Source organism: Elephantulus edwardii, unplaced genomic scaffold (genome assembly GCF_000299155.1).
Source record: "Elephantulus edwardii isolate Elephantulus edwardi_28Jun2011 unplaced genomic scaffold, EleEdw1.0 scaffold00043, whole genome shotgun sequence".
Classification (NCBI taxonomy): Eukaryota; Metazoa; Chordata; class Mammalia; order Macroscelidea; family Macroscelididae; genus Elephantulus; species Elephantulus edwardii.
In genome coordinates this window covers 20,293,888-20,302,570 of record NW_006399793.1, presented here as the reverse complement: position 1 = coordinate 20,302,570, position 8,683 = coordinate 20,293,888, and the positions used below count along the sequence as shown (strand labels likewise).

Genomic DNA, 8,683 nt, shown 5'->3' with positions numbered 1-8,683 from the left:
GAGGTGGAGGTTTAACGGTGCTAGCCTCTCCAACATTTTTTTAAGTTCTGACACCAACTTCCTCACATGGCATTCTACTTCACAGTCAAGTTTGCTAATTTGCTGCAATGACTACACAAAACTCACAACCAGTATTAAAGGTTATGGAATTTGTTAAGAAAGCAACTAGTTATAACTTAGTATTAGAAACAATTTAGTATCGGCAAGCCCTGTACTGAGTTGGAGCTGCCTGCAGTTTGTATGAGAGGAGAGCATGCTGGAACCTCAGGAGAATGATGTAATTGAACTCACAGATTATGAACATGTGGAAAATGAAATCTTCCCTCCTTTCCCACCTCTGGGCTCTCCAGAGAGGAGGTGGTGAAGAAGCTGAACTTTATGAAGAGGCAGAGAGAATAACACCTGTTCCTATGCCTTCACAGAGAACAGTTAAAAGTCACTTACCCAAGCTGGATGCTCAGAGATTGATTTTAGAGAGAGGGCTTCCATCCTTAAGGCATGTGTTTGATGATGTAAAGTTTAAAGGTAAAGGTCATGAGGCTGAAGACTTGAAGAAGCTGATCAGACACATGGAGCACTGGGCACATAGGCTATTACCCAAACAGCAGTTTGAGAATTTTGTTGACAGAGTTGGGTACCTGGGAAAGAAAAAGGAAGTTCAGATGAAATAGGAGAAAATAATGACCATGATATAACTGCTACTGAATTAGATCCCTTTTTGACAAGCTCATCTGCAACTGAAAGGTTTGCTCCTGAGTCAAATATAAGAAGTCTAACAGAAGAGCAGCAACAGAGAATCGAGGGAAATAAACACTGGCCTTAGAAAGAAGGCAGGCAAAGCTTCTGAGTAACAGTCAGTATCAAGGAAATGACATACCCAGGACACAGACAATTGTTGAGATTAATACATGTGAAGATAAAAAAAAAAAGAGGGGTCAAGTGAATTACATGAAAACATCCTAGAAAATCTTCATAATGATGTTTCTAATACTATAAACGTAGAGGAGGAATTAGAGAAAATACAGCCTGACCAATCTTTTTAAATGTACAACAGTAATTTTATGCTGGACTCATGATTTTGAATAGGCCACAACTAAGAGAGAAAGTGTATTAACTTACTAACATTTCTACCTGGGGTTTATTCTCAGCATATTCTCTACTAGTGTTGAGTGAGTATCCTTACCTAGTCAAGTTTATCAACAATCTGCGTTATGCGGATGACACAACCCTGCTTGCTGAAACTGAGGAGGACCTGAAGCGCCTGCTGCAGAGTGTCAAGGACTGCAGCCTACAGTATGGATTGACGCTCAGTGTCAAGAAGACAAAGATTCTCACCACTGGACCAATTGGCAGCATCAGGATGGATGGTGAAGAGATTGAGATTGTACACAGCTTTAGTTTGCTTGCCTCCATAGTCAACAGTCTTGGCACCAGCAGCCAGGAAATTAAAAGGTGCATTGCCATGGGAAAGTCTGCTGTTAGGGACCTCTCCAAAGTGCTGAAAAGCAGTGGTGTCTCTCTGGAGACTAAGGTGCGTCTGATACAGGCCATGGTCTTCACAATCACCTGTCATGCATCAGAGAGTTGGACAATGACCAAGGAGGATAGAAGGAGAATTGATGCCTTTGAGCTGTGGTGCTGGAGAAGAGTATTGAGAATACCATGGACTGCTAGGAAAACAAACAGATTTGTCCTGGAGAGGGTTAAACCGGGTGGCTCCTTGGAGGCAAGGATTCTGAGGCTCCGTCTAACTTACTTTGGACATGTTGTGAGGAGAGACTGGTCCTTGGAGAGGGACATCATGCTTGGGAGGGTGGAGGGATGGCGCAGGAGAGGAAGACCCTCTATGAGGTGGATTGATTCCGTGACTGGGATAATTGGGATGGGAGTGTCAAAGACAGTGCGATTGGCACAGGACAGAGTCGAGTTTAGGGCTGTTGTACATAGGGTCGCTATGAGTCGCAGGTGACTCGACGGCACATAACAACAACAACAATAGTCAAGCTTTTGTAGGTTTCTGTTTAAAACTTGTTATTTATTCTATTTATTTATAATCATGATTTTAATGTACTTGTTAACAGTATTTAGTCTCTTTAGCGTTTACTTTTACAAATTAGACTTCTACATAAAAATGATTTGTATGTAATGCTCTGGAGATGAAAAGGTGAGGAAAAATGGAGTTGCTTTCCTAGTTAAAAAAGTCATTGCTAGATCCACCTTGAAGTACAATATTGTCAGTGACAGGATAATATCTATACACATACAAGGAAGTCCAGTGAATACCACTATCATTCAAATATATGCACCAACAACCAGAGCCAAGGAAGAGGAGATAAAAGATTTTTACCAACTTTTACAATCAGAGATTGATCGAACATGCAATCAAGATGCATTGATAATAATGGGTGACTGGAATGCAAAAGTCGGTAACAAAGAGGAAGATTCAGTAGTTGGAAAACATGGACTCGGTGACAGAAATGGAGCTGGAGAGAGAACGATCGAATTTTGCACAATCAATGACTTATTCATAGCAAATACATTTTTTTTTCCCCTTAACCACCACTACATTTTTATTTTTCAGTCTGACTGCAGAAGGTGGTGAGTGCAAAAGGAGGCTCCGGGCAGAAGACACTGACAGGACCCTCTCCCTCTCCCAGAATGGCCCAGCTGCTAGCTTTAGGAGGGGGAAGGCTTGTCAGAGTCCTACTCTGGTGTACATCAGTTTGGGGGGCCTGCCCCCCAATATCCCATTTCTGGGGTGCTCCCCATTTCCACTCTTCAGATGAGGAAGTTAAGTGAATCTAGTTAAGAAAAGGAGCCAGGTCCCGGGAGCAAGGCCAGTGCTTTGTGCTGGGGTAGAGACCATTGCAGGTTAGGAAATCACCCTGAATCATAGGAGACCCCAACAAATCGAGAGACTCACCACAGAGAGAGGCTCAGCCCTTAAAGGGATGTGGAGTCCCCTCTGACTTGAGATATTTAGAAAAGTTGGGAGGGAGGACAACTATTGCCCCCCTTGGAAGTCTCAGCTCTGGTCCAGCACTCCTTACCCCCCAAGCATCTGGGAAAGTAGCCCTTTCCCACCCTGCCCCAGGGCCCAGAGTCTCTTCTGGATGTGTACTCCTCTTGTGTGAGGAGCACCACGTTTGGATACAGGCTCAAACCAGCTGGTGGGGAGCCTCAAGCATCTCCATGAGGAAGGTGTCAATGGGGGTATCACCAATAAGTTTGAAGAAAAACAGATGCTCTAAACACTTGAGGCCAATGGACCGCAGGGCAGGAAGACGTAGTAGCAGCTTGGCAAACCGTCCCTGCTGCTCAGGGTACTTCTGTTTGCAGTAGGTCTCCAGTGATGCATATACTTTCTCCCTCAAGACCTCTACCTCACTGGGGTTGGAAAGGCCCTTGGCATCTGGGTTGAAGAGAATGATTGCCCTCAGGCAGCCAAGTTCTGTCTTGTCCATCCTCATGTCACGCATTTTGGACACTAGCTCTGTCAGCACCCGATCAAAGATGGCTCCCACGCCCGCGGAATGGGCTGAGTTTCGGTGTACATGAAGACCTGTGGCGAGGAGGATGCCATCTCGGACATCAATGGATCGGTGGGAGAAGGAGGCAATGAGGAGCTCATTCCACCCTGCCCGGAGGAAAATGACCTGGTCATCCAGAGGTAAGGAGGAAAAGTATGGGATCCTCTTTGCCCACTCAGCAAGCGTGAAGAGCTGTTTGTCAGCCGCCTGACAGATATTAGTCACAGGGTCATTTGGGCTGCTGCCGCTCCCCCCGGTACTCCCAGGACCCTCGATGCCCTGGTCACTCTTCTGCTCCACAGCAAGCCTCGCCTCCAGGATCCTGTCCACAGGCATCTCCTCGGGGGCTCCCCCAGCCCCATCCCCATCCCCATCCTTGTCCTTCCCCCTTTGATGCTCCTCCAGTACCGCCTCCCTCTTCATCCCTGTGGCCAGGCACTTCTGATAGCGGCAGTATTGACAGCGGTTTCGCTGGCGCTTATCCACTGTGCAGTCCTTGTTGTCCGGGCATGGTCAAGTCCTTACGAATGGTGTGCTTGAAGAAGCCCTTGCAGCCCTCACAACTGTACACCCCATAATGTTTGCCTGAGCTTCTATCTCCGCAGATTGCACACAGACGTTTGCCAGCCCCAGGGCCACCTGGAGGGGGTGGACAGTGCAGACCCCGGACCCCTAAAACTGGTGGCTTCACATCTTCAGGGGGGCCAGATCCGCCCCCAGGGAGTGACACTGTTGAGTTAATCTGGGGGCTGCTGACAGGCCCGGAGAATCCTGGGGGAGCTGGAGGGGGAAAACCTGGGGACCCCATGGAAGAGCTGATGACTGGGAAAGGTGAGCCCAGAGGAGGTGGAGGCAGCGGGGGTTGGTGGTGGAGCCCCAGTGCCTCCAAGGGATGGGGTTGCCAAAGGAGGCAGGGGCGGCCCAGGAGGAGAAGGGGGAGGGGGTCCCTGGGTAAGGGGATTTGGAGAGGAGCTGTCTGGGCTTCTGGAGTCCCGCCCGCTGTCGCCCATTCCGTCCCGTCCAGCCTCCCCCGGCTCCGGCTCCGGGGTTTGTTGCTCTCCGGCTGCCACTGCCACCACCGCTGCGGGATCCAGCCAGGGCCTTCACCTACGCCACCCGCAAATACATTTTTTAAGAGACATAAACGCAGGTTACAAACCTGGATTTCACCTGATGGTATGCATAGGAAACAGATCAATTACAGCTGTGCAAAGAACCGCTGGAGAAGCTCAATATCAGCTGTGAAAACTAGGCCAGGAGCTGACTGTGGAACAGACCACCAACTAGTCATATGCAAATTCAAGCTGAAGCTGAGGAAAATTAAACCAAATCCAAGGCAACCAAAATATGACTTTGAGTCTATCCCACCTGAATTTCAGAACCATCTCAGGAACAGGTTTGAGGCTTTGAACACTAATGAGCGAAGGCCAGATGAGTTGTGGGAGGAAAAATCAAGGGTATCATGCAGGAAGAGTGCAAACGGTAATTGCAAAGACAGAAGAGGAAGAAAAGACCAAAATGGATGTCAGAAGATACTCTGAAAATTGCACTGGAGCACAGAGAAGCCAAAGCACAGGGAAGAACTCAAGATACTAAAAGAGTTGAGTAGAAGATTTCAAAAGGCAGCACGGGATGACAAAGCAAAATATTACAATGAAATGTGCAAGGAGTTGGAGTCAGAAAATCAAAAGGGCCGAACTCACTCAGCATATCTTAAGCTCAAGGAACTGAAGAACAAATTCAAACCTCGAGTTGCTGTAATCAAGGATGCTTTCGGCAGAACGTTAAATGATCCAGGAAGTATTAAAAGAAGATGGAAGGAATATACTGAGTCACTGCATCAAAAGGAATTGGAAGACACAGAAGAATTTCATGAAACAACATATGAGCAAGAGCCTATGGTGATGAAAGAAGAAGTTCAGGCTGCTTTGAAGGAAATGGAAAAAAATAAGGCTCCAGGAATAGATGTTATACCAATTGACATATTTCATTTAACAGATTCTGCCCTGGATGTGCTCACGAAGTTGTGCCAAGAAATCTGGAGAATGACTACTTGGCTAACTGACTGGAAGAGATCGATATTTGTTCCTATCCCAAAGAAAGGTGACCCACAGAATGTGTAAACTACAGAACAATCTCACTGATTTCACATGGAAGCAAGATTTTACTGAAGATTATCCAAAAATGGCTGGAACAGCACATCAACAGAGAACCACCAGAAGTCCAGGCTGGGTTTACAAGGGGTCGTGGTAGTAGAGATATTGTAGCTGATGTTAGATGGATCTTGGCTGAAAGCAGGGAATACCAGAGGAATGTCTATCTGTGTTTCATTGACTATGCAAAGGCATTTGACTGTGTAGATCATAACAAACTATGGCTGAGACTCTGAGAAGAATGGGAATCCCAGAAGACTTGGCCGTTCTAATGAGAAACTTATACTTGGACCAGGAGGCAGTCGTCAGAACAGAGCAAGGGAACACTGCATGGTTCAAAATTGAGAAGGGCGTATGCCAGGGATGCATCCTATCTCCATACCTTTTCATCCTATATGCAGAACAGATTATCCGGGAGGCTGGGCTCTATGAGGAGAAATGTGGGGTCAAGATTGGTGGATGATTTATAAACAATCTGCCTTATGCAGATGACACAACCCTGCTTGCTGAAACTGAGGAGGACCTGAAGCGCCTGCTGCAGAGTGTCAAGGACTGCAGCCTCCAATATGGATTGAGGCTCAATGTCAAGAAGACAAAGATTTTCACCACTGGACCAATTGGCAGCATCAGGATGGATGGTGAAGAGATTGAGATTGTACACAGCTTTAGTTTGCTTGGCTCCATAGTCAACAGTCTTGGCACCAGCAGCCAGGAAATTAAAAGGCTCATTGCCGTGGGAAAGTCTGCTGTTAGGGACCTCTCCAAAGTACTGAAGAGCAATGGTGTCTCTCTAGAGACTAAGGTGCGTCTGATACAGGCCATGGTCTTCACAATCACTTGTTACGCATCAGAGAGTTGGACAATGACCAGGGAGGATAGAAGGAGAATTGATGCCTTTGAGCTGTGGTGCTGGAGAAGAGTATTGAGAATACCATGGACTGCTAGGAAAACAGATTTGTTCTGGAATGGGTTAAACCGGGTGGCTCCTTGGAGGCAAGGATTCTGAGGCTCCATCTAACATACTTTGGACATGTTGTGAGGAGAGACTGGTCCTTGGAGAGGGACATCATGCTTGGGAGGGTGGAGGGACAGCGCAGGAGAGGAAGGCCCTCTATGAGGTGGATTGATTCCGTGACTGGGATAATTGGGATGGGAGTGTCAGTGACAGTGTGATTGGCATAGGACAGAGCGGAGTTTAGGGCTGTTGTACATAGGGTCGCTATGAGTCGCAAGCGACTCGACGGCACATAACAACAACAACATCATGTAATAAAAAAAATTAGTATCTAGTTCTTCCATCTAGATAACCTCTTCTCAGCCATGTCTACAGGGAAGCATCTCTCTGGCCCTTGAACCTTAAGCCTGGCCTCTTTCCTACATGAACTCATAATACAAAGGATGTTCAACTCTTCTAATTAAATGCCAATGACCCATGTCACATAACATGTATAGGTGCTAACCAAAAGATTGGTGGTTCAAATACACCAGCTTCTCTGCTGAAAGAAACTAAACAATATCTTTCCATAAAAATTTATGTAACCTTGAGAATCCAATGGCTATAAGTTCTACCATGAGTAGAACTGGACTTGAGTCAGCTCAACCAATAGCAATGAGGTCTTTTGATTTGGTAGTTAAGTGTCCAGAGTATTCAGCTTTGCTAGCAAAATTAAAGTCAGAGGCGCTATCATTTCTTGCTCCATGTGTCTGGAAACCCAACTTTTCCAAGCACTCAAAGATAACGTACTCTGCCAGCAAATGATCTGTTCCAAGACACACTGCTTTCTAGTTCCACAGACTGGGAAGTCCAGCCATCCTCATGAAAGTTTGTTTCTGCTGTCTCTCTTTGCTGCTGCTCTCACAGCCTCACACTATGTCCAGTGTTGCCATTTTGTTTCCAATACAGAAATTTTCCCAGCAGAGATCCTGAGTACAAAGGATATGCTTTACTCTTGGCTCCTCATGCTAGGGTTCTATGTACCTTATTTTCATGGACCCACCTAAAGGGTGTCATGCACTTTGTTTACATGATTGTTATTATTATTGTTGTTGTTATTATTACTATTATTAGCAAGCTGTTCAATTATCCTGGTGGAACACAAGCATCTCATAATTGTATAATCCAAGCCAATCTTTTGTCAGAAGTTTCAAAGATAATGAGTAGGTATAACATGTAATCCATAGCCTTGTAGCAGTACATCATTGTGTGTACAGCTTAGCAGTAGTATCATACTATCGGGGTACACAGAGGTGTCATTCTAGAAGGTCAAATATCCACCTATCTATTAGGATGAGGACTCAGCAAACATAATTCAAACACTCTTCATCATCACTGCATTTAGGACTACATAAGCATATTGGCATTCTTTAAATGAGTTTTTTCTGAGGAAAAGAGAAGTGCACAAAACTTATATCAATAACATTTATTTAAAGAGGAAAAACATCATGCAATTTTCTTTTTGTGCCAAAAAAGCAATGCTGATAAAACAGATTTAATGCCATGTCAGCAGATACACTCTCCAATCTCCCCTGGTGAAAACTCTGGGCTATAGGATAAAGTTTCAAAGTGGATGAAAATACAGAGAATATGATTTTAATGCAGTTTTGAAAATTACATACATTTTAGTTTTTGAAAATCTCATCATTTCTATTGTTCAATAAATGTAGGAAAAAAGTAGAACATAGTTTTTCAGCAAGAAAGAAGTCTGTAGAAGAACATTGACACCACTCAATGCTATGAACTCTATATATAAATACTTAAATGTACATATTTTATAGCTACAGGCGAAGATTTTAAAGTAAGAAAAAATGCATGAAAAGACAAATAGAGGTTGTATTCTTTGTCTAGCTTAAACATTAACTGACCATGGTCATAATGAATAATTCCAGATACATGTAGAGCAAAGCATAAATTCTCAACAATAACAAAATAGATAAATAATCCAAACAAGCTGACAGAAAAACAAATTAAAATACAAATAAATAAGTAAAATTTATATAAAT

The 8,683-nt window shown here is 44.6% G+C and overlaps 2 pseudogenes; one reads left to right on the top strand and one right to left on the bottom strand.

Annotated features, from left to right (window-relative positions):
- The first annotated feature begins 253 nt into the window (after window positions 1-253).
- LOC102850551 lies at window positions 254-1,043 on the top strand (annotated as a pseudogene).
- Window positions 1,044-3,158: 2,115 nt separating this feature from the next.
- LOC102871730 lies at window positions 3,159-4,672 on the bottom strand (annotated as a pseudogene).
- Between the last annotated feature and the right edge of the window lie 4,011 nt (window positions 4,673-8,683).